The sequence below is a fragment of the Nomascus leucogenys genome, chromosome 19, assembly GCF_006542625.1.
Source record: "Nomascus leucogenys isolate Asia chromosome 19, Asia_NLE_v1, whole genome shotgun sequence".
Lineage (NCBI taxonomy): Eukaryota > Metazoa > Chordata > Mammalia > Primates > Hylobatidae > Nomascus > Nomascus leucogenys.
In genome coordinates, this window is record NC_044399.1 from 76,671,046 (window position 1) to 76,695,526 (window position 24,481).

Genomic DNA, 24,481 nt, shown 5'->3' on the forward strand with positions numbered 1-24,481 from the left:
TCCAGCCTGGGTGACAGAGCGAGACTCTGTCTCAAAAAAAAAAAAAAAAAAAAGACTTGCATTAATAGAGAAACAGACTGTTCCTGGCTAGAAATACGAAATATTGTAAAGATGTCATTTCTTTAAAATTAATTGATAGATTTAATGCAGTCACAGTTAAAAATCCCAAGTGGGGGCAGGGCATGATTTTTATTGTTAAGAAGCTTGAGTAGAGTATGGGAGACAGAAACATAATGTTCACAAAAATATGCCTTGAGCAGTTACAAAACCATATATCAAGTGCAAAGCAATAAAATTGGATACATATGCACTGTGGGAACTTGGAGTCCTTTGAGAGGACTCACTATTGGCAGAGTGGAGTTAATCAGCAAAAAAATACTTAGAAAAAAACTAAAAAAGATAAGCGAGAGCAGGAAGGAATCTTCCTTAAAGTGCAGAGTCTCCTGGAGCACGGAGACTGTCCTTCCCAAGCCTTCTCGCGGGGAGGGACTTCCTTCTTTCTGCTGCCTGTGAGATCCCTGTGTGAGAAGGTGTGTGAGCTGAGCCCACATCGCTCGTTCCGCCGCCCAGGTGTGCTTCCATCTTCACTGTGGAAAAGTCACTTTGAACTCACCGGTGGCTGCACATTAAGTAATCAAGGACAAATGGGACTGGGTTGGCCATTCCAAGGAGTGCAGTTACTTGAAGAATCTGGAGACAATACCAAGCACATTTGTTGGCGTTAATTCATTGGAGCAATAATGCTGTATGTAGAAAGTGTGTTGTTTTTTTAAAAAACATCATCAGTTCTGAGCATTTGTAGCAAGTGAACTCTAACTTGGAACGGAGGATAAATTCTTTTAAAAAACAAAAAAACCCTGCAGACAATATTATGCATTGAGAGCTTTAAAAAATATATCTCCTACAGCATTTGGAAAACATTTTATCTGTCTATGCCATTTATAAAGATTAGAATTTTTTTTTTTTTTTTTTAGATGGAGTTTTGCTCTTGTTGCCCAGGCTGTAGTGCAATGGCACGATCTCGGCTCACCACAACCTCCGCCCCATGTGTTTAGGTGATTCTCCTGCCTCAGCCTCCTGAGTAGCTGGGATTACAAGTGCCTGCCACCACACCTGGCTCATTTTTGTATTTTTAGTAGAGACAGGGTTTCGCCCTGTTGGCCAGGCTGATCTCCGTCTCCTGGCCTCAGGTGATCTGCCTGCCTCGGCCTCCCAAACTGCTGGGATTACAGGCATGGGCTGCCAGGCCCGGCCAAGATTAGAATTTGAGTCATACGTTGTTTGATTTAAAAGGTGTAGCATGTTGCTTCAGCCTAGAACTGGATGGAGCTTTTAGGAGATTTAAGATTGTCCTCTTGGCAAATAAACTGCCTTTATGTTAGAAGTATTTCATGATTCTTTCGTGAGATCCGTAGCGGATAGATATAGATATTAAAGGGGATATCGCTCGCCACCGTTTTTGAAGACGTGTGTCCTCTGTCACACGCTGTTTCCCATTAGCCCACTTCAGAGGCATCACTCCCAGCGGCTGCTTAAGACTCATTTCCGGCCAGGCGCGGTGGCTCACGCCCATCATCCCAGCACTGTGGGAGGCCGAGGCGGGTGGATCACGGGGTCAGGAGATCCAGACCATCCTGGCTAACACGGTGAAACCCGTCTCTACTAAAAATACAAAAAATTAGCCGGGCGCGGTGGCGGGCGCCTGTAGTCCCAGCACTTTGGGAGGCCGAGGCGGGCGGATCACGAGGTCAGGAGATCGAGACCACGGTGAAACCCCGTCTCTACTAAAAATACAAAAAATTAGCCGGGCGCGGTGGCGGGCGCCTGTAGTCCCAGCACTTTGGGAGGCCGAGGCGGGCGGATCACGAGGTCAGGAGATCGAGACCACGGTGAAACCCCGTCTCTACTAAAAATACAAAAAAATTAGCCGGGCGCGGTGGCGGCGCCTGTAGTCCCAGCACTTTGGGAGGCCGAGGCGGGCGGATCACGAGGTCAGGAGATCGAGACCACGGTGAAACCCCGTCTCTACTAAAAATACAAAAAAATTAGCCGGGCGTGGTGGCGGGCGCCTGTAGTCCCAGCTACTCGGGAGGCTGAGACAGGAGAATGGCGTGAACCCGGGAGGCGGAGCTTGCAGTGAGCCGAGATTGTGCCACTGCACTCCAGCCTGGGCGACAGAGCGAGACTCCGTCTCAAAAAAAAAAAAAAAGGATTCTTTTCCTTTGGAACACAGCTTATCAGCAGAAGTCACAACGTGCCGTCTTTTGTGAACAGGCTCAGGTCAGAACAGGTTTTTGGTGGCTGGATTGTTTTTCTCAACAGTGCAGGTCTGTCCACATGTTACACTGAGACTTTATTCTGAGGGAACGCTGTTCCTCTGTTTGGTACCACTGAAGAATAAATATAAAATCTCTCTGTTTCATGCCGAGCACTGGTTGTGTAATGTTTAAATTTGTAAGTGTTTGTAATTTCAGATTTTGCAATGTCTTATGAGATTAAAAGTGAAAAAGAAAACCCAAGATGTTTCTTGTTTAATCTTCATTATTCTGTCACTTAAAAGAAGATTTTGAGATGTGTTCTTCTCGTTTGACTAGGACAGACTGCTGGCACGGAGTGTTTTTTTTTTGTTTGTTTGTTTGTTTGTTTTTTTTGAGACAAGGTCTCACTCTGCCTCCCAGGCTGGAGTGCAGTGGCGTGATCTCAACTCACTGCAACCTCCGCCTCTCAGATTCAAGCAATTCTCCTGCCCCCCCAGTAGCTGAGGCTACAGACAAATGCCACTACACCTGGCTAATTTTTTTTATATTTTTAGTAGAGACGGGGTTTCACCGTGTTGGCCAGGCTGGTCTCGAACTCCTGACCTCGTGATCCGCCTGCCTCAGCCTCCCAAAGTGCTAGGATTACAGGCGTGAGCCACTGTGCCCGGCTAGAACATGAGTTTTTGAAGTAACCCAATTAGAGACTAGAGGAGAAAAATCAGGGATCAGAATTGAGGAAGTTGTTCTTCCTTTATAGCGCACCCCTACTGTGAGCTGTTTCTGGGGAACACTCAGTTAAGAAAGGAAAAGTTACTATGATTATGTTCTGTTTCAGAATGTTGGGACCCTTTTTTTCTTGGAGCCTTTAGGTCCTAAAGCAGAAATGCCTTTGAACAGGACCACAGGTGTGTCTAGAGAGGGAGACTTGGGGGTACTCTGAGAGCTCCCAGGTTCAGGGACGGAGCGCTGCTGAGCCCGTTACATGAGTCGGCAGCGAGCCTGGGCCACTGAGTGTCCACTTTGGCAGTTCAAGCATGAGGCCAGCAAAGGTAGATGCAACTGGTTTCGAGAGGACAGAATCCACCTCCCTCGTTTTCTGCCATCCATTATATTTTGTGGCCATTTATGAAAGTTGCAGTGTCTGAAGACATGCCTATGTCAACTTGAGAATCCTACAGATCCGATATCTGAAAAGAGGACCAATCCATGGGTAAATCGCCCACTAAACATTACCGTATTCCAGGCCAGGCCGGGCCCACCAAACATTACCGTATTCCAGGCCGGGCCCACCAAACATTACCGTATTCCAGGCCGGGCCCACCAAACATTACCGTATTCCAGGCCGGGCCCACCAAACATTACCGTATTCCAGGCCGGGCACCGTGTTTTCACGCCTATAATGTCAGCACTTTGGGAGGCCAAGGTGGGAGGATCACCTGAGGTCAGGAGTTCAAGACCAGCCTGGCCAACCTGGTGAAACCCCATCTCTACTAAAAATACAAAAATTAGCCTGGCATGGTGGTGGGCACCTGTAATCCCAGCTACTCGGGAGGCTGCGGCAGGACAATCACTTGAACCTGGGAGGTGGAGCTTGCAGTGAGCTGAGGTCACTCCAGTGCACTCCAGCTTGAGTGACCAAGTGAGACTCTGTTAAAAAAAAAAAAAGTATTGAGACATCACTTCTCTTCGCAATCCTGTAATATTGCAAGAAGCAGTCACCTAAATTCACAGAAAATTTACTAACCCTTGTGAAGAGCCAGAGGCTGCAGGAAAGGGAACAAGATGGGTTGGGTCGGGCAAGGAGGGATGTTTTTCTCCATCTTTGTTTACAAGTCTAACTAATTCTCTTGGAGATAACCCTCCCCTCGCCCCCCAGAAAAAAGATCACTTGCAAATTGGGCTGGGATTTTTCTTGTAAAGTGAGTTTACAGCTTCTGACATGGTAACTGTACTAGGGGACTGTTGACGTGTGTTTCTCACTGTTTTTGTGCCTCTGGGAAGGAAGGACAGGTGTGTGCAAAATGTTTATAGACCAAAGAAAAGATGCTCCTGCTGTTTGAGGATGATCTAGTCTCAAAGTAACTGGAATAGCAATAGTTGGCATTTGCATAGTACCATACAGAACAGTTCCCAGCCGGGCACGGTGGCTCACACCTGTAATCCCAGCCTGACTTTGGGAGGCTGAGGCGGGTGGATCACCTGAGGTCAGGAGTTCGAGACCAGACTGGCCACCATAATGAAACCCCATTTCCACTAAAAAAAAAAAAGTTAGCCGGGCGTGGTGGCTGGTGCCTGTAGTCCCAGCTACTCGGGAGGCTGAGGCAGAAGAATCACTTGAACCCGGGAGGCGGAGCTTGCAGTGAGCCAAGATCACGCCACTGCACTCCAGCCTGGGCAACAGAGTGAGACTCTGTCTCAAAAAACCCAAAAACCAAAAAAACCCAAAAACACTTCCTTCTGCATTATAATACATGAGCTCGAGACAGCCCTGTAAGGAACTTGTGTTGGCGTTTTTACACCTTCATTTGAGTTTTATGACGATCAAGCTCAAGAAGGTTAAGTGACTTGCCCAGAGCTGTTTAAGTAGGAAATGGGCAGGTGCAAGCTACAAACATTTTTCTTAAAAAAAAAACAACTTTAAAAAACATAGTATTTATTTATTAATTCCAGGCCAGTCATTCAAAAATACGCAGTTTAGAAGTAAGTAGAACCCTGGACGTTTCTTAACGGTACGGTGCCACCTCCCAGAGCTGTGTGGTCCAGGGGCTGCCACCAGCTTCTCATGGCTGCCAAACAGGTACCTGAGAACCACGCAAGTCTACGTGGAGATGCTCTGAAGATACAAAGTGCACCAGGCCCCCGAGACCCAGATGTGATGAAAGGAATGTAATATGTCCTATTACTATTCATTTATATTGATTACATGTCAAAATGATCATGTTTCAGATGTATTGGGTTAAAATGTATTAAGATTAACTTCACCTGTACCTTTTTACCTTTTTCTTTTTTTTTTTTTTGAGACAAGGTCTCACTCTGTAGTCCAGGCTGGAGTACAGTGGCACGATCGTAGCTCACTGCGACCTCCAGACCTCCGCCTCCCGGGCTCAAGCGATCCTCCCACCCCAGCCTCCTGAGTGGCTGGGACCACAGGCACATGCCACCATGCCCAGCTAATTTTTAAATTTTTTGTAGAGATAGGGTCTCGCTTTGTTGCCCAGGCTGGTCTCAAACTCCTGGGCTCAAGCAGTCCTCCCGCCTCAGCCTCTCAAAGCGCTGGGATTATAAGTGTGAGCCACCACGCCCAGCCCTTTTTACCTTTTACTGTTAAGAAACTTAAGATGATACATGTGGCTCACGTTATATTTCTATTGAACAGCACTGGCGTAGAACTATTTTCTGTGGTTTGCAATAGCATGATTTCTGTCTTGTATCAGTAACATGTCTCGTATTTTACTACATTCTAGCCTATAAGAGCACCCTTCCGTTTTGGGGCAGCAAGTTGCTTTAAACCTCCCTTTCTGTTTTGAAGACTGCTTTAAGAAACTTACACATTCTTTATTTCACTTTTTTTATTTTTAACCGACAGGATCTCGTTCTGTCACCTGGACTGGTGTGCGGTGGTGCATTCTTAGCTCACTGCAGCCTCTTAGCTCCTGGGTTCAAGGGATCTTCCCACCTCCTGAATAGCTGGAACTATGTGTGTGCATTACCGTGCCCGGCATATATATATATATATATATATATATATACACACACACATATATATATATATATATATATACACATATATATATACGTATATATATATATATATATATATACATATATATGTGTGTGTATATATATATATATATATATATGTATATATACACATTTACAGACAGGGTCTTGCTGTGTCACCCAGCTGGTCTCGAACTCTTGGGCTCAAGCAATCTGCCTGCTTCAGCCTTCTAAAATGGTGGGCTTACAGGTGTGAGCCACCGCACCTGGCCTATTTTAGAATTTTAATATAATTCCTGTGATTTTAATGACATAGCCTTCCAGGTGAGTCTTGATTCATTGGCAGAGTGTATGTTTGGGGACTGTGTGTTAGATCCATAGTTGTGGGTGTGGGAGTGTGAATGTGGCACCCACACTTGTGTGTGAAGAGGAGCGGAAGACGGGAAACAGACCTTCCGGGGGCTTTGCCAAACCCTTCATGTCCCCCCGCCATACAGATTCTGCTTCTCTAAGGGTAAGGAGTGAAGATGTGTATTCTTCCCTTACCCATAAAAAATACTGTCACGGGCCAGGCGCGGTGGCTCACGCCTGTAATCCCAGCACTTTGGGAGGCCAAGGTGGGCGGATCACCTGAGGTCAAGAGTTCGAGACCAGCCTGGCCAAGATGGTGAAACCCCATCTCTACTAAAAATACAAAACTTAGCTGGATGTGGTTGCGTGCGCCTGTAATCCCAGCTACTCAGGAGGCTGAGGCAGGAGAATCGCTTGAACCCAGGAGGCAGAGGTTGCAGTGAGCCGAGATGGCACCATTGCACCCCAGCCCGGGCCACAGAGCGAGGCTCTGTCTCAAAAACAAACAAATAAACGAAAAAATACTGCCATGTGGGTGAGTTCCTGTTACTGATGGGAATGTGTTGGGTCCGAGTGGGGGAAGAAGGCTGAAAATACCACATCAGAGAGAGACTTCACAGCCCTCGGAAAGGAGCCCACTGGGAAAGGCTCTTCTTTTATAAGCTTCTTCCGACGTGTGCGTCCTTTCCTTTTGTCCTTAGTGGCCACGGGGCACCATAAAACTCGGGCCAGTCGGTCGGATGGAAGCCGGACGACATCCGACGTCTGGGCAGCCTGCGGGTCCCACTCTTCACAGCAAGCCCCGCTTAACAACCTGGGAGTTTTGGAAGTCCGGCTCGGCCAGCTCTGCCCCAGGCTTTGTTGGGGCTGCAGAGTACCTCTTAGGGCAGTCGATGCGGTGAGGCATGTACAGACAGAGTTTGGCCTTATTCAGTCTAGTTATTAAAATTCTTGGCAGGAATTCTACATGAATCACCTCCAAAAAAATTGACATTAAAGTTAATGCTACAAGTCTGACTTCAGCCCACAAAACTCAGAAAACTTGGTTCTATGTCTACAAATGCAGCCTTAACTCCTCGTTGTCCACAGACTGGTGACTTTTTGCCACAAACAAAGGAGCATGAATTTTCTTAGGAATCTGTCCGTAGGGGGTGAGGTTGACTTTGGAGGGGGACATCCCAGGGGGAATTTGGTCTACCCTGAATGAAGGCAGGCGTCAGGCCCTTGGGCTGCGGTAATAATAGGTTGTATGACTTCCGGCAGGCTCCTTAGCCTCTCTGAACCTCATTGTTCTATCTGGAAAATGGGGATAATAATACCTCAAAGGGGTGTCGTGGGTACTAAGTGAGCCGATGTGTATAGGACTTGTAGCAGAGGCTGGGTGTGCTGGCTCACGCCTGGAATCCCAGCACTTTGGGAGGCTGAGGCAGGAGGATCACTTGAGCCCAGGAGTTTGAGGCCAGCCTGTGCAACAAGGCAAAACACTGTCTTTACAAAAAATTTTAAAATTAGCTGGGCGTGGTGGCACACGCCTGTAGTCCCAGCTACTCAGGAGGCGGATGTGGGAGAATCTGCTTGAGCCTGGGAGGCAGAGGTTGCAGTGAGCTGTGATCATACCACTGCACTCCAGCCTGGGTGACAGAGCGAGACCCTGTCTCAAAAAAAGAAAAAGCATAGATCAAAAAACAAAGACTGGGCATGGTGGTGGGTGCCTGTAATCCCAGCTACTCGGGAGGCTGAGGCAGGAGAATCGCTTGAACACAGGAAGAGGAGGTTGCAGTGAGCCGAGACGGCACCACTGCACTCCAGCCTGGGCGACCGAGTGAGACTCTGCTTCAAAAACAAAACAAAAAAACAAAAAAACTTGTAGCAGAATTGAAGAGGTGAGCACCTCATAACTGTTAGCTGCTTTTATTATTGTTATTATTACAGTTATACGTTGTATTCAAATATTGTGGGTACCAGGGTGGTTGATGAAATGATGGGAGGGGAGGCCGGGTGTAGTGGCTCAGCCTGTAATCCCAGCTCTTTGGGAGGCTGAGGCGGACAGATCACCTGAGTTCGGGAGTTCGAGACCACCCTGGCCAACATGGAGAAAGCCCATCTCTACTAAAAATATAAAAAAATTAGCCAGGGGTGATGGTGCATCCCAGCTACTTGGGAAGCTGAGGCAGGAGAATCGCTTGAACCTGGGAGGCAGAGGTTGCAGTGAGCTGAGATCGCGCCATTGCTCTCCAGCCTGGGCGACAAGAGCAAAAGTTGGTCTTAAAAAAAAAAAAAAAAAAAGAATGATAGGAGGGGGCCATTGTGTTAAAATAGTGTGGGTACCAGGGTGGTGGATGGAATGATGGGAGGGGCTGATGGTGGGAGGGGCTACTGACGGGAGGGGATGGTGACGGGAGGGGAGGATGGTGGGAGAGGACGATGGTGGGAGGGGATGATGGTGGGAGGGGATGATGATGGGAGGGGAGGATGATGGGAGGGGACGATGGTGGGAGGGACGATGGTGGGAGGGGATGATGGTGGGAGGAGCTGTAGTGGTGCTTGTTCGTTGTGACTCTTCCCTCTTTTCCTCACGTCTCCTTCTTAAACAGGTTTGGAGAGAAGAAAACAAGTCCTGGAAAGCCAGTGGCATTGCCACTGAGTGACAGTTGCCTTTAGAAAGCTTTCTCTGCTCACCCTTTGGGGAGGGAACAGGGCAGGACGGCCCAGTGAGGCAGCATCTTTTCTCGTGCCATCTTTTTCTCTTCACCGCATTCTCCCTAATAAATCTGTTTCTGCCTCGATGTAGACGTCCCGAGGACCTTCACCGTGATTTTCAGGTTCAGAAAGACATTCTCGTGCCTTCTGCTTAAAGTATCAACCTCACGGATCTCAGAGGTTGACACGGGAAGTTAAAAAGTTTTTTCTGTTACCTGAACGGTTTCTAAGAACGCCAGAGCGAGTGTTGGCTTATGTCTGGAACGGACTGTGGACATGGGTCCGTCGTGCGAGTGGGAGCAGTGGATAATGAAATTGGTGAGAGATGCCTGATAGCAGCAACACTTCCCTGGTATCAGGTTCAGTCCTGACTCACCAGCTGGGACAAACATCCGAGGGTATTTTTGGGAGATGACCCTGGAGGGCTGGAACCCTGGACCATGTCGCCGTCCAGCTCACAGGCAGATGGCTCTGCATGAGACCATGTTTAAACAGCAAGCTGAGGCCGGGTGCAGTGGCTCACACCTGCAATCCCAGCACTTCGGGAGGCCGAGGCAGGTGGATCATCTAAGGTCAGGAGTTCGAGACCAGCCTGGCCAACATGGCGAAACCCCATCTCTACTAAAAATATAAAAATTAGCTGGCAATGGTGGTGGGTGCCTGTAATCCCAACTACTCAGGAGGCTGAGACAGGAGAATCACTTAAACCCAGTAGGCAGAGGTTATAGTGAGCTGAGATTGCGCCACTGCACTGCAGCCTGGGTGACAGAGCGAGACCCCATCTCCAAAAAACAAAACAAAACCAAACAAACAGCAAGCTGAGGGGGAGACTTTCAGGCTGAGTGTTTATGGGACAAAATGCCATCGATTTAGATTTAGATTTAGTTAATGTGCTTTGTTTGAATTCATTGCTCTGGTTTTCACGGGGGAGGTGTCCTTGAATCCCATGACTGTTGGAGGTAGATCCCGTGCTTTTCATTTTAGTAACGAGGAAACAGAGGTCAGGGCAGCTGAAGCATTTGAGTCACTTGGGATCTGGGCAGAGCCGGGAGTTGGACCAGGTCTGCTGTTTCCCAGGCCAAGGTTCTTCCCCAGAATAAACTGCAGAGAGGAAAGGAGCTAGCGTTGATTAAGTGTCTGCCTTTGTGCCAGATACTGTTACTCTGTTTCATGTGGCGATCATCTCCCCTGACAGATCCCTGCATGTTGCGGAGGGTGACGTCAAGGCTCAGAGGGGTTTACCGGATACAAATGATAATGCAGATCTATCTGGCCGGGCGCCGTGGCTCATGCCTGTAATCCCAGCACTTTGGGAGGCCGAGGCGGGCAGATCACCTGAGGTCAGGAGTTCAAGACCAGCCTGGCCAACATGGTGAAACATCGTCTCTACTAAAAATACAAAAATAGCCGGGCGTGGTGGCGGACGCCTGCAATCCCAGCTACTCGGGACTTGAGCCCGGGAGGTGGAGGTTGCAATGAGCCAAGATCGTGCCATTGCACTCCAGGCTGGGCAAAAAGAGCTAAACTCCATCAAAAAAAAAAAAAAAAAAAAAAAAGAATGCAGATTTATCTTTTCATAAAGTTCACACTTTTCTCTCGAAACTCCCAGAAGATGCTTCCCGCCCTGCAGATTGGGCCATTTTTAACGTCTCTGCAGAATAATCCTGAGCTTTTAAATATTAGAAAACTTTCTTTCCATGAAGAGAAAAAAAGGTACTTATTTTTGGCCGTCTTCTCTGTAGACATTAGCTTTTGAGTGGTTTTTGGCTTTCGAATAAAGTGCTAAAGTTTAGGGCCAGTCCCAGTGGTAAGAATTTGAAAAACTAGTGTCATTCATGTTTCTTCTCCTTGAACCGGCAGATTCATTTTGCTTGTAAATAAACTCACCACCCTCCCTTCTCACCCAGGGAGGATCCTGATGCCATGGTTTGCCAACCGCCTCCTGGGAGGAAAGAGATTTCCTCCTGACGTTTGTACCTGCCTCGTGCCTCTCTGTTCCTGCAAGAGCTGGGCATCTGGTGGGGAAGAGAGTGGGTTCTGAAGCCAGATGGTCAGCTCCAGGTTCCTGGCATTGTTGCCTTGGGCAGGTCACCATTTCCAGGCCTCCATTTCTCCATCTATAAAATGCTCTCTCTCTTCATAAGCTTTTTGGCTATATCGTCAGAAAAGTTTGTGTTTTTCTTCGTTTTTTTTGTTTTGAGATGGAGTTTTGATCTTGTTGCCCAGGCTGGAGTGCAATGGTGCGATCTTGGCTCACCACAACCTCTGCCCCCTGGGTTCAAGCAATTCTCCTGCCTCAGCCTCCGGAGTAGCTGGGATTACAGGCATGTGCCACCACACCCCGCTAATTTTGTATTTTTAGTAGAAACGGGGTCTCTCCATGTTGGTCAGGCTGGTCTCAAACTCCTGACCTCAGGTGATCCGCCCGCCTCGGCCTCCCAACGTGCTGGGATTATGGCCATAAGCCACCGTGCCAGGCCCTCAGAAGAGTTTTAGTGTTAAACTGTATAGTTTGAGGATATCATTTACTTTAACAAAAGCCCTTTGATTTCCTTTGTGAAAATAATTTAGAAACAGGGTCTTGCTCTGTCACTCAGGCTGGGGTGCAACGACATGATCATAGCTCACTGCAGCCTCGAACTCCTGGGCTCAGGCGATCCTCCTGCCTCATTCTCCCAGTAGCTGGGACTACAGGTGTGCACCCCCCCCGCCCCCCAGCTTGTAAAATTTATCAACTGGGCAAGACCCTCCCTTCAGGAAGGGAGCATTTTTATTGTCTCCCAGGAAAAGAAACCCTGTACCTAAATCTCCGTAACAGAGAGGAGACAAAGGAGGAAAGTGCGGAATCCGTGGTTTTGTTTTTAAGGCTCAGCGCTAATTCCTGAAGATATAACCATGAGTGAATCAGTCTTTGCCCTCAAGGAGCTAAGTCTCCTTGCAGGAGAGAGAAGCAAGCTGTGTCTTCTTCGCAGCTCTCACTACTATCTGCCATTTTCTTGTCTATTGTTGCTTATTGATCGTCCTCACGAGAATATGAGCCCAGGAGAGCAGATATCCAGGTGTCTCTCTCAGGGTCTTATTTTTTGTACCCAGCACGTCAATATTTGTTGAATTAATGGATGGATAGATGGAGTATTAAGCAAAGTAAGGAGACAGTTACAATACTATTAATATAAAAGGTGCTGTAAGAAAAGCATGCACAGGCCGGGCGCCGTGGCTCATGCCTGTAATCCCAGCACTTTGGGAGGCCGAGGCGGGTGGATCATCTGAGGTCAGGAGTTCAAGATGAGCCTGACCAACATGGTGAAACCCCGCCTCTACTAAAAATACAAAAATTATCTCGGCTTGGTGGTGGGTGCCTGTAATCCCAGCTACTCAGGAGGCTGAGGCAGGAGAATCACTTGAACCCAGGAGGCAGAGGTTGCAGTGAGCCAAGATCATGCCATTGCACTCCAGCCTGGGCGACAGAACAACACTCTGTCTCAAAAAAAAAAAAAAAAAAAAAAAAGGCATGCACAGAGGCAGAATCCCAGCCCTGTCCTTCTTTGCGGGGAGGGGATAGGAAGAAATGACTCTTAGAGTATTTTGTTTTGTTTTGTTTTTGTTTTTTTGAGACAGGGTCTATTTTGTCACCCAGGCTGGAGTGCAGTGGTGCCATCATGGCTCACTGCAGCCTCGACCTCCCGGGTTCAAGCAATCCTCCCACCTCAGCTTGGAACTACAGGCGTGCACTACTGCCCTGGCTAATTTTTGTATTTTTTGTAAAGATGAAATTTCTCCATCTTACCCAGCCTGGTCTTGAACTCCTGGCCTCAAGTGATCCTCCCACCTTGGCCTCCCAAAGTGCTGGGATTAGAGGTGTGAGACATTGCGCCTGGCCTCAGAGTAGTTTCTCAGAGGAGGTGGCGTCTGGATGAGCTCCTGACAGCAGAGCAGGAGTTAGTAGGTAAAGATGGGATCAAAGGTGTTCCAGGCAGGGGAGCTGAAGAGGGCTGTGTCCCAGGAGAGCAGAATGCATGGAACTAGGACAGTGGTTCTCAACTGGGGCAGTTTTTCCCCCAGGGATGTTTGTCCAGCCTTGGGGGGATGGTAGGGATCAGGAGTGCTGCTGGACATCCTGGAATGCACGGACCAGCCCTCGACCACAAAGAAACCATCCAGCCACCTAGTGCTGAAGTTGGGAAACCCTGAGCCCCGCTGGACACAGGAACAAAGATGAATGGTTGTGGGGAAGAAAGGCACAGCAGTAGGTGGGTAGTTACTTGAAAATTAAGTATTGCTTGACCAGCTCAATCCATGGAGAAGTTTGAAGTGCACAATATCAAGTTATCCTTAAATAATCTGAACTGGTCGGGAGCAGGGGTTCACACCTATTATCCCAGCACTTTGGGAGGCCGAGGTGGGCGGATCACCTAGGTCAGGAGTTTGAGACCAGCCTCGCCAACATGGTGAAACCCCATCTCTACTAAGAAAAAAAATAGAAAAAGTAGCCATGTGTGGTGGCAGGCACCTGTAGTCCCAGCTACTCGGGAGGCTGAGGCAGGAGACTTGCTTGAACCTGGGAGGTGGAGGTCGCAGTGAGCCGAGATCGTGCCACTGCACTCCAGCCTGGGCAGCAGAGCAAGATTCCGTCTCAAAAAAAAAAAAAAAAAGACAAAAAAAATGCTGGACCGAGAATTCATTTAACACAGTTGACAGCACAGTGAGGAAATCTTTGTGGATTGCCCTAGGACGGGGCATTGTGAAGCTAATAGGCAGTACTGTCTGTAATTTCTCAATTTCCTTTCAATAATAGCAGAACATGCCGGACGTCAATGAGGCTGCCTGGCATTTTCCTTCCCTTATTCAATTTACGTGATTGCCTTTTGACATCTGACTGATGTGATAAGGAGGCACCCCACCCTAGAACGTGCTTTCAAGAAGAAATTGAGTTTTCTGTTAATCACGAGATCCATCTTGCTAACTGATGGCCCTGTGAACAGTGTGGGGCAGCCCACGGTAGCTTTGTTTCAGTGATGCTGGGAAAAAGCCATGCATCTCTGCTGTCATTTTGATTCCTACGCAGCTGCCTTTCCCATCTGGGTCACTGGAGGGTGGGAACAGCCCTTACCTCTGCCTGCCTTTCCCAGGACAGAGGATTCGCCTCCCCACCAGCCTGGCTCGGACTTGCCTGGGACCTGCCAGGAGCTGAACATAGTTTTCTTTCTCCCACGGGAAATAATTTTCTTGGGCACGGCAGCCGTGGGTTGCCAGTCCCTGGCTGTCATGAAAGCTCACGCGTGTGTGACAGTGGCGCTATTGTTAGGCACGCCGGAGTTTCCATTACAGAGTCCGTGAATCTGCCACAGGGACTTTCCTAGGAGAGGCGTCATTGCAACATGCCTAGGAGGGGACTGGCTTGGGAAAAAAAGAATATTGTGTGTGATATGCAGGAACTGAGAAATAGGGTGAGTTTGCTGAGTGGCCAGAGGCGGGTGGTCAGGACCGTGTGGTCCATTTTAGCATCTTCGAGATCTGCAGGGGTTCAAGTATCTATTGTAGAGAATTTAGGGAAGCTTTGAAGTCGAGAAGGTTCTATTACCAGAAACAACTCTTCGTAAAAACAGATGTCATCTGTCAATTCCACAAAAACTTCCCTGGGCTGGGGTTAGTAAGAGGAGAAGTGGGAGAAGTGGATAGTTTAATAAATGTTTATATTTTAGTTTAAAGCGAAGTTGAAACACAAAGACAATAGTTAAAAACGTCTGGTAAGTTTGTATGGTGTGTGAGGCAACATGTTCTGTGCTCTACATGCATGAGCCAGCTTAATCCTCCCACGAACATGGAGAGGTGTGGGAACAGTTCTGCTTCTTTTTTTTATTCTTGTGTTTTAGACACAGGGTCTGCTGTGCTGCCCAGGCTGGAGTGCTGTGGCATGATCATAGCTCACGGTAACCTCAAAGTCCTGTGCTCAAATAATCCACCTCAGCCTCCCAAGTAATTAGGACTACAGGCACACGCCACCATGCCTTGCTTATTTAATTTTTTTTTTTTTTTTGAGACGGAGTTTTGCTTTTGTTACCCAGGCAGGAGTGCCATGGCACGATCTCGGCTCACTGCAACCTCCGCCTCCTGGGTTCAAGTGATTCTCCCGCCTCAGCCTCCCAAGTAGCTGGGATTACAGGCATGCGCCACCATGCCCGGCTAATTCTTTATATTTTTAGTAGGGACAGGGTTTCTCCATGTTGGTCAGGCTGGTCTCGAACTTCCAACCTCATGTGATCCGCCTGCCTCAACCTCCCAAAGTACTGGGATTACAGGCATGAGCCACCGTGCCCAGCCTATTTAATTTTTTTGTGGAGATAGTCTTGCTCTGTTGCCCAGGCTGGTCTTGAACTCTTGGCCTCAAACAATCCTCCCCACCTCAGCCTCCCAAAGCATTGGGATTACAGGTGTGAGCCACTGCCCCCAGCCCAACAGTTTGTAAAGCCCATTTTCCTAAAAGATTCACCTTGGAAGATATTACATTGTTGAGAAGAATTAATGATGTTGGGAAAGATTAGTTTTTTTTTTTGTTTTGTTTTTTGTTTTTTGAGACAGAGTCTTGCTCTCTCGCCCAGGCTGGAGTGCAGTGGTGCGATCTCGGCTCACTGCAAGCTCTGCCTCCCGGGTTCACGCCATTCTCCTGCCTCAGCCTCCCGAGTAGCTGGGACTACAGGCGCCCGCCACCACGCCCAGCTAATTTTTTTTTTTTGTATTTTTAGTAGAGACGGGGTTTCACCGTGTTAGCCAGGATGGTCTCGATCTCCTGACCTTGTGATTGGCCCGCCTCGGCCTCCCAAAGTGCTGGGATTACAGGTGTGAGCCACCGCGTCCGGCCACATTAAGTCTTTTTAAACCGGAAAGTATTATTGTAGCAGCTTTAGAAGGTTGCTGAATTCTGTTTCTCCCCGTACCCAGCTTTGTCATGGCAGCAGTCCCCATGGTGGTTTATGTTTGATCATGTCTCATTTTCTCTCATTTTTTTGCTTCTTTGGGTACCCTCTTTTCTTCCTCTCTCCATTAGAGAAGATGAACTGTCAAAGGAAGGGGTGGGCCGGGCATGGTGGCTCACGCCTATCATCCCAGCACTTTGGGAGACTGAGGCAGGCAGATCACTTGAGGTCAGGAGTTCGATACCAGCCTGACCAACATGGTGAAACCCCGTTTCTACTAAAAATACAAAAATTAGCCAGGCGTGGTGGCAGGTGCCTGTAATCCCCGCTACTCAGGAGGCTGAGGCAGGAGAATCACTTGAACCCAGGAGGTGGAGGTTGCAGTAAGCCGAGATGGTGCCACTGCACTCCAGCCTGGGCGAGAGAGCAAGATTCAGTTTCAAAACAAACAAACAAACAAACAAAATCGGAAGGGGTGAATGGAAGGGATGAGAGAGAAAGGCAATCAGGGAGAGCCAGAATTCCAGGGAAATCATGAAGGTGGCCAGCGGGGACCTGGGTGTGCCCACGTTTCAGCCGTGCAAATGGCTGAAGCTGACTGGATTTAAAGTTGACACAGTCACATCTCATTTATGCATTCAGATGGAAGGGGGTATTTTAGCAGCCGGTTTAGCAAAGCTGGGGACCGTCTTCTTGGGGCACCTCTGTCATGTCTCCACCTGTCCCTGCAGACACCAGCGGCAGAGCTGCAGAGGCTGCCTCCGGCAGGACCCCCAGGTTCTTCCTCTGACTTCAGGGTGTTGAGATGCTTCCTCTGGCTCCAGATGTTGAGATTCTTCCTCTGGCTTCCAGGTGTTGAGATGCTTCCTCTGACTTCAGGGTGTTGAGATGCTTCCTCTGGCTTCCGGGTGTTGAGATGCTTCCTCTGGCTCCAGATGTTGAGATTCTTCCTCTGACTTCTGGGGGTTGAGATGCTTCCTCTGGCTTCTGGGGGTTGAGATGCTTCCTCTGACTTCTGGGGGTTGAGATGCTTCCTCTGGCTTTTTTGAAGGCCAAGGCTTCTTTCCATTTCTTATCTCAGGCTACTGAGCGATGGAGATAATTTTTGAAAAAGGGAAAAGGAAGGCATTCTCACCAGACTGAATATAGCAACCAAGGTGCTGTCTTTGAAGCTGGGACTGGAGGATTAGGCCTCTCTCTCCAGCCTCTGCCTGGGGTTTCTTGAGACTGGGCTTCATGCTTTCTCCCCTAAAAAGGTTATGCCCCAGAGGAGTGTCCACAACCCACGCACACTCAGAAAGCTCACCTTTTCCAGCCTCCATCCAGGAACGTGGCCTGATACAGCTGCACTGATTGACTCGTGAAAGTAACGAGAGCATTTCCCTGCTGGGGACTTGGCCTGTGTGGGCGTGTTCTCCCGGCCGAGCGGAACAGCTCTGCCCTTTAGGGACACAGGCAAATGTCTGGAGACTTTAAATTTTTAATTGATAGACTTTGTTTCATAGAACAGTTTTAGGTTTTCAGAAAAACTGAGCAGAAAGTACAGAGAGTTCACAGGTACCCCTCCCTCGCCCTCCAGGTATTCCTGCTGTCATTAGCATCTTGCATTGGTGCCCTACATTTGTGAAAACTGAGGGGCTGGTGTGGATACATTGTTACTAACTGAAGCTCACAGCTCACCGCAGGGTTTATTGTTCGTGTTGGACACTGTTGGTTTTGACGAATGCGTAATGAATGACATGCATCCGCCAGGATGGGATCAGACAGAATCGTTTCACTGCCCTCAGAGTCTCCTGGGCTTCCAGCACCATTTTCGATTGTTAGTAACTGGGCGTCACTGGCATTTCCTGGGACACCGATGAACATTCCACAGTGTGCGGAACAGCGCCCCCCCCCACCCCCATCCCGCCCCTTCCCCCACCCCCATCCCGCCCCCCCCACCCCCATCCCGCCCCTTCCCAGCAAAGTGTCAGCAGTGCTGAGACTGTGAGACCTGCTATACAGACACTGACATGCCAGGTGCGTTTGTGAGTGTTTTGTGGGTGGGGATGAGCTTGCGGGGCTGCAGTGCTGGAAACCTGGTGTTTGGATGAGGGGTGGCCTGGCTGTGCAGGGGCAGAAGAGAGGCACCAGGTGGATTTGGAGAGTCCTGAGAAGAGGGTCAACTGTAAGTGAGAGGTAGCATTCCAGCCATAATCCCTACACACATTCCTGTAACTCTCACCTTAAATTCAAACCCTGAGGTCTGAGTCCAATTAAAATGCCCTAAGTTCTAATTGTTGGGCTGTACATGGTGGGGTTAGCTTAGTTCCCTGTTGGGCTGTGCGTGGTGGGGTTAGCTTAGTTCCCTGTTTGGTTGTACGTGGTGGGGTTAGCTTAGTTCCCTGTTGGGCTGTGCATGGTGGGGTTAGTTTAGGTTACTCCCCAACTAAGTACAGTCTCTGATGCATCTATGATGGAACTAAAAGTGCAAGTCTTGGGTTGAGGTCCCCGGTGTTGAAGCATCGTAGCCTCTCACTGCCTCAGTTTCCTTTTCTGAAAAGGAAGACAGTTGTCCTAGTCTCATTGTAGACAGAGTATCTTCATGAGCTGATATCCTCAGTGTTCTCTGGTTAGCTTTTGTGATGCCAGGGCTGTATTATGACCTTTTATTAAAGGCAGATATGGATGCTCAATGTGTGTGAATCGGATGGAAAGGCATCAGATGACTGCTTATAAACATGAGAGATTTAGGCCGGGCACAGTGGCTCACTGCTTGTAATCTCAGCACTTTGGGAGGCCAAGGTGGGAGGATCACTTGAGCTTAGGAGTTCGAGACCAGCCTCAGCGATATAATGAGACCTCATTTTTACAAAAAATTAGCTGGGCATGGTGGCACACAGATGTGGTCCCAGCCATTTGGGAGGCTGAGAGGAGGATCGCCTAAGCTCAGGATGTCAAGGCTGCAGTGAGCTGTGATCGTGCCACTGCGTGACAGCCTGGGCAACAGAGTGAGATGGATGGATGGACGGACGGACAGATGGACAGACGGACGGACAGACAGACAGGTAGATAGATAGATAGATAGGTTTGTAAAGGAAAAATACAAATATTCCAAGTCAGCACTTTGCAAATGGAGGGGCTGTATTCGTGAAGCAGGTGGTGTAGCATCAGCCCCACAGACATCATTGCCCCATAAATCTCATCAAATAGGAGCAAGGATTCTATTCCCCTGATAGGCCTGGGAGGAGAACCCAAAAGCCAAACTCACTCCCTTATGGAATGTAAATATGGATCAAGAGAGATGTTTCTTTTCATAAATTACCTCCTCCACCCTTATCTGTCTGAAGTCATAAAACCCCAGATGTTACCAGAAAAATCCAGAAAAATATTCTTTTGAAAAAACTCTTGACTAGGTGCAGTGGCTCACGCCTGTAATCCGAGCACTTTGGGAGGCCGAGGCGGGCGGATCCTGAGATCAGGAGATCGAGACCATCCTGGCTAACACGGTGAAACCCCGTCTCTACTAAAAACACAAAAAAATTAGCCGGGTGTGGTGGCGGGCGCCTGGAGGCCCAGCTACTCGGGAGCCTGAGGCCGGAGAATGGTGTGAACCCGGGAGGCGGAGCTTGCAGTGAGCCACGATCACGCCACTGCACTGCAGCCTGAGAGACGGAGTGAGACTCCGTCTTAAAAAAAAAAAAGAAAAAACTCTTTCTGGCCAGGCGCGGTGGCTCACGCCTGTAATCCCAGCACTTTGGAGGCCGAGGCGGGCGGATCCTGAGATCAGGAGATCGAGACCATCCTGGCTAACACGGTGAAACCCGTCTCTACTAAAAATACAAAAAATTAGCTGGGCGTGGTGGTGGGCGCCTGTAGTCCCAGCTACTTGGAAGGCTGAGGCAGGAGAATGGTGTGAACCCGGGAGGCAGAGCTTGCAGTGAGCCGAGATCGCACCACTGCACTCCAGCCTGGGCGACAGAGCGAGACTCTGTCTCAAAAAAAAAAAAAAAAAAGAAAAGAAAAATCTCTTTCTTTGTGGGTGCATCTTTGGGCTGGAGCGGGAAAAGCTTTGTGGAACAAAAGTGTTCCAACTGAGGCATATAAAACAAATTTTATTCAAACTTTAATTATCTCCCACCTGCTGGTGCTTTGTGATGTTCAGAGCGAACAGGATCATTGAGAACAACATTTGATGTACATGAGAGTTGCTGGTTTTTTTCCTGTTCTTAGATGGGATTTGTTCTTTTTTTTTTTTTTTTTTGAGGCGGAGTCTCGCTCTGTCGCCCAGGCTGGAGTGCAGTGGCGCGATCTCGGCTCACTGCAAGCTCCGCCTCCCGGGTTCACGCCATTCTCCTGCCTCAGTCTCCCGAGTAGCTGGGACTACAGGCGCCCACCACCACGCCCGGCTAATTTTTTTGTATTTTTAGTGGAGACGGGGTTTCACCATGTTAGCCAGGATGGTCTCCATCTCCTGACCTCGTGATCTGCCCGCCTCGGCCTCCCAAAGTGCTGGGATTACAGGCGTGAGCCACCGCGCCCGGCCTAGGGATTTCTTCTTAAGTTTATTTCATAACGAGTAGGTCCAGACACTGAGTTCACGCTGGCATGCTTGATACTTTAATTAAGATCCTTTACACATGAGGTGTTGACTTTTGTTGTGTTGAATGCAGTTTCTTCCCAAGTTTGGACCTTGGGTTTTGGGTGTCTTTCTTCGTCCTAGTGAGAGTGACGGAGCACTGGGCGTGTGCTCTTTGTGAGTGGGAGTACACGATCTATGGCAGGTGGGGGGAGCGAAGGGAAAATGTGGCAGTGCTTTGCTTTTCACCAGGCTCCGAAATACCCACAGCCTTAAACTTGAAACCCGGGCGTCATTCCTCATTTTGCATTCTGCAACAGCCAAGAATTAATCTGTCTGCGTTTCTTTTCTCTCTCTTTCTTTTCTTTTCTTTCACAGTCTTGCTCTGTTGCTTAGGCTGCAGTGCAATGGTGCAGTCTCAGCTCACTGCAACCTCCGCCTCCCGAGTTCAAGCGATTCTCTTAGCTGGGATTACAGGCACACGCCACCACCAGGCTAATTTTTGTATTTTAGTGGAGACAGGGTTTTGCCATGTTGGCCAGGCTGGTCTTCAACTCCTGACCTCAGGTGATCCACCCGCTTTGGCCTCTCAAAGTGCTGGGATGAAAGGCGTGAGCCACCGCAGCCGGCCAATCTCTCTGAATTTCTCTTTCATTTCTACCTTCCTATGGTCTTTTTGCCTCCGATGCAGAATCACTACAGGTATCAGGGCTTAGAGCTTTTCAGTATGTTGCGACAACAGTAACTTCATCACTGAAGCACGTGGCATGTGCAGGCACTGGGCTTTCTGCTCTATCTTCTCACTGAATCCACCTGAGAAGGCAAGTGTCACATAGCTGGCAGGTGGTGGAGCCGAGACTTGAACCTGTTTCCTGACCACAATCCATCTGTTAACCACAAACCTTAGTGTCTTTTTCTTTGTGCTGTAAGGCTTAGAACCCCCAGCGTTCTGGTTCTTGTTTCTTCTGAGTCAGATGTTTCAAGTGGCTCCATCAATCTTTTTTTTTTTTTTTTTTTGAGACGGAGTTTTGCTCTTGTCGCTCCCAGGCTGGAGTGCAGTGGTGCAGTCTCAGCTCACAGCAACCTCCACCTCCCGGGTTCAAGCGATTCTTCTGCCTCAGCCTCCTGGGTAGCTGGGATTACAGGCGCCCGCCACCGTGTCCAGCTAATGTTTGTACTTTTAGTAGAGACGGGGTTTCTCCATGTTGGTCAGGCTGGTCTCGAACTCCTGACCTCAGGTGATCCACCTGCCCTGGCCTCCTAAAGTGCTAGGATTACAGGTGCGAGCCACCGCGCCTGGCCTCTGTCAATCTTTATGTAAGTTACGATGCATGTAGAAAGTCCTCTCACGTCCCAGCTGTATTTTTTTTATTTTTTATTTTTTTGCTGTGATTGATAATAGCAGTTGTCTGAAGACCTAAGAGCAACTTCGTTTTCTTGAAGTCAAAAAAAAACCTTGCTGAGACCAGGTGTGGTGGCTCATGCCTGTCATCCCAGGACTTTGGGGCCCAAGGTAGCCAGATCCTTTGAGCCCAGGATTTCTTTGCCAGACTGGGCAACACAGCGAGACCCCATCTCTACAGAGTGATTTTAAAAATTAGCCAGGAGTGGTGGTGCAAGCCTGTGGTCCTAGGTGCTCAGGAGGCTGAGGTGGGAGGATCGCTTGAGCCCAGTAGGTCAAGGCTGCAGTGAGCTGTGCTTGCACCCCTGCACTCCAGCCTGAGGAACAGAGCGAGGCCCTGTCTCAGAGGAGTAAAGATTATAAATTAAAACTAATCTTGTGGAACTTTGTCCTGCTGTAAGATACAGATTTTCCTTTTTATTGCATTAGAAGTGCGTTAAACCCTGCTTTCTGTCCCTCTCTGTACCCCGTACGGTACCTGCACCCCATCCGTGTCGTATGAATCCAAGTTGAGGAGACAGGAACACCCCGAGCATGTGCTGTGCCCGGCATATTTCTCAGCCGTGACCTGTGTGGCAGTTACAGACCTCTCTGTTTTACACATGAGGGACCTGAGGCTTGGAGAGGTCCGATGGACTTGCTTTGAACCTCACGGCTAGTGGGTTGTCATAGAACCGAGGTTTAAACTCAGGCCTCCGTGACACTGAAGCCCACGTCCTTGCCGCTCTGTTCTTCTTTTCCATCGAATGGGAATTGGGTCAAATGGAATTCTGCCTTTCTCTTTTTTCCCCCTCAAGCCATAGGGGCCAGCTCAGTGACGCTGGTTCACTGACATGGAGTGAATGGAAAAATGGGGTCATGGCTCCGCCAGAAGCCTGCATTCCTGTTTAATTGGCGAGCACACGCTTTCTTTGTATTTGTTTACCTTATGGCTGGTTCTGACAAATAAAATGGATTCTTTTCTTGGCCTCTTCACTTGGGAGGAGTAAGCTGTGGGGTTTTAGTGGAGGGAGTGAAGGCCTGAAAATGCCCGGGATTTGGAAAATCTCCGAGAATGTGGTGCAGAAGAAGGTATTCTTGAATTTGGTGATGAGCATATGAACGGCAGCTTCCCCAGTCACGCTCACTGAATCGGACACTGCCTTGTGACTGTACGTTGTCCACACCTCCTCCCCCTGCACCTCCGCCAAACCTTCGTCGCTGCGGCCACTTGCCTGGGAGAGGACTGGCTGGTCAGCTAGCATGGATTTATGGAGTTCCCACTAGATAAAAGACTGAGGCCGGGCGCGGTGGCCCACGCCTGTAATCCCAGCACTTTGGAAGGTTGAGGCGGGTGGATCACAAGATCAGGAGTTCGAGACCAGCCTGGGCAACATGGCGAGACCCCATCTCTACAGAAAAAAAAAATACAAAAATTAGCCAAGTGTGGTGGTGCATGCCTTGTAGTCCCAGCTGCTTGGGAGGCAGAGGTGGGAGGATTGCTTGAGCCCAGGAGGTTGAGGCTGCAGCCATGATCGCTCCACTCCACTCCAGCCTGGGTCTGAAAAAAATAAATAAAAAATAAAATAAAAGTTTGTTTGTTTTATCCAGATTGTCAGGCAAAAATGTTAGGATAAACAATAGAATGAGATCAAAGCCTTCCTCTTTTTGCTTTAGGTTGGAATTCAAACTATCCAGTGTAGTGAGAGGTATTATTTCTTCTTTTTTTTTTTTTTTTGAGACAGAGTCTTACTCTGTTGCCCAGGCTAGAGTGCAATGGTGCGATCTGGGCTCACTGCAAGCTCTGCCTCCCGGGTTGAAGTGATTCTCCTGCCTCAGCCTCCCAAGTAGCTGGGACTACAGCTGTGTGCCACCACGCCCGGCTAATTTTTTGTGTTTTTAGTAGAGATGGGGTTTTACCATGCTGGCCAGGCTGGTCTTGAACTCCTGAGCTCAGGCAATCCACCCGCCTTGGCCTCTCAAAGTGCTGGGATTACTGGCATGCGCCACCGTGCCCGGCCGAGAAATATTATTTCTATGCATTCTCTATGTCATATCATTTCAGGATTATTGGAAAGTCTTTTGATCGACCTTCTAGAATGAAACATTCAGCCCAGCAGCTTCCCTCCAGGGTCCTCAAAGGCATTGTTCACTTGGAGCTTTATTTCCAGCCCCTCTGTCCTTTCTCCTGACAAGTTTCGTTATTGTTGTCTTCCTGTGGTCCCCGGCTGTTCCTTTGTCCCTGTGACTTCTGGTAGCACCATTGGCTTTTTTTTTTTTTCTTTTGAGATGGAGTTTTCCTCTTGTTGCCCAGGCTGGAGTGCAGTGGCACGATCTCAGCTCACTACAGCCTCCGACTCCTGGGTTCCAGCAATTCTCCTGCCTCGGCCACCCAAGTAGCTGGGATTACAGGTGTTTGCCACCATGCCCAGCTAATTTTTGTATTTTTATTAGAGACAGGGTTTCACCATGTTGGCCAAGCTGGTCTCAAACTCCTGACCTCAGGTGATCCACCCACATCGGCCTTCCAAAGTGCTGGGATTACAGGCGTGAGCCACCGTGCCTGGCCTTTTAAATTTTATTTTATAGAGTTGAGTTC

General features: G+C 48.8%; 1 protein-coding gene across 1 annotated transcript in view; it reads left to right on the forward strand.

Annotated features, from left to right (window-relative positions):
- Positions 1–24,481, forward strand: part of NXN (nucleoredoxin) — a 188,608-nt gene that overhangs the window by 84,516 nt on the left and 79,611 nt on the right. The gene's annotated exons all lie outside the window — the stretch shown is intronic.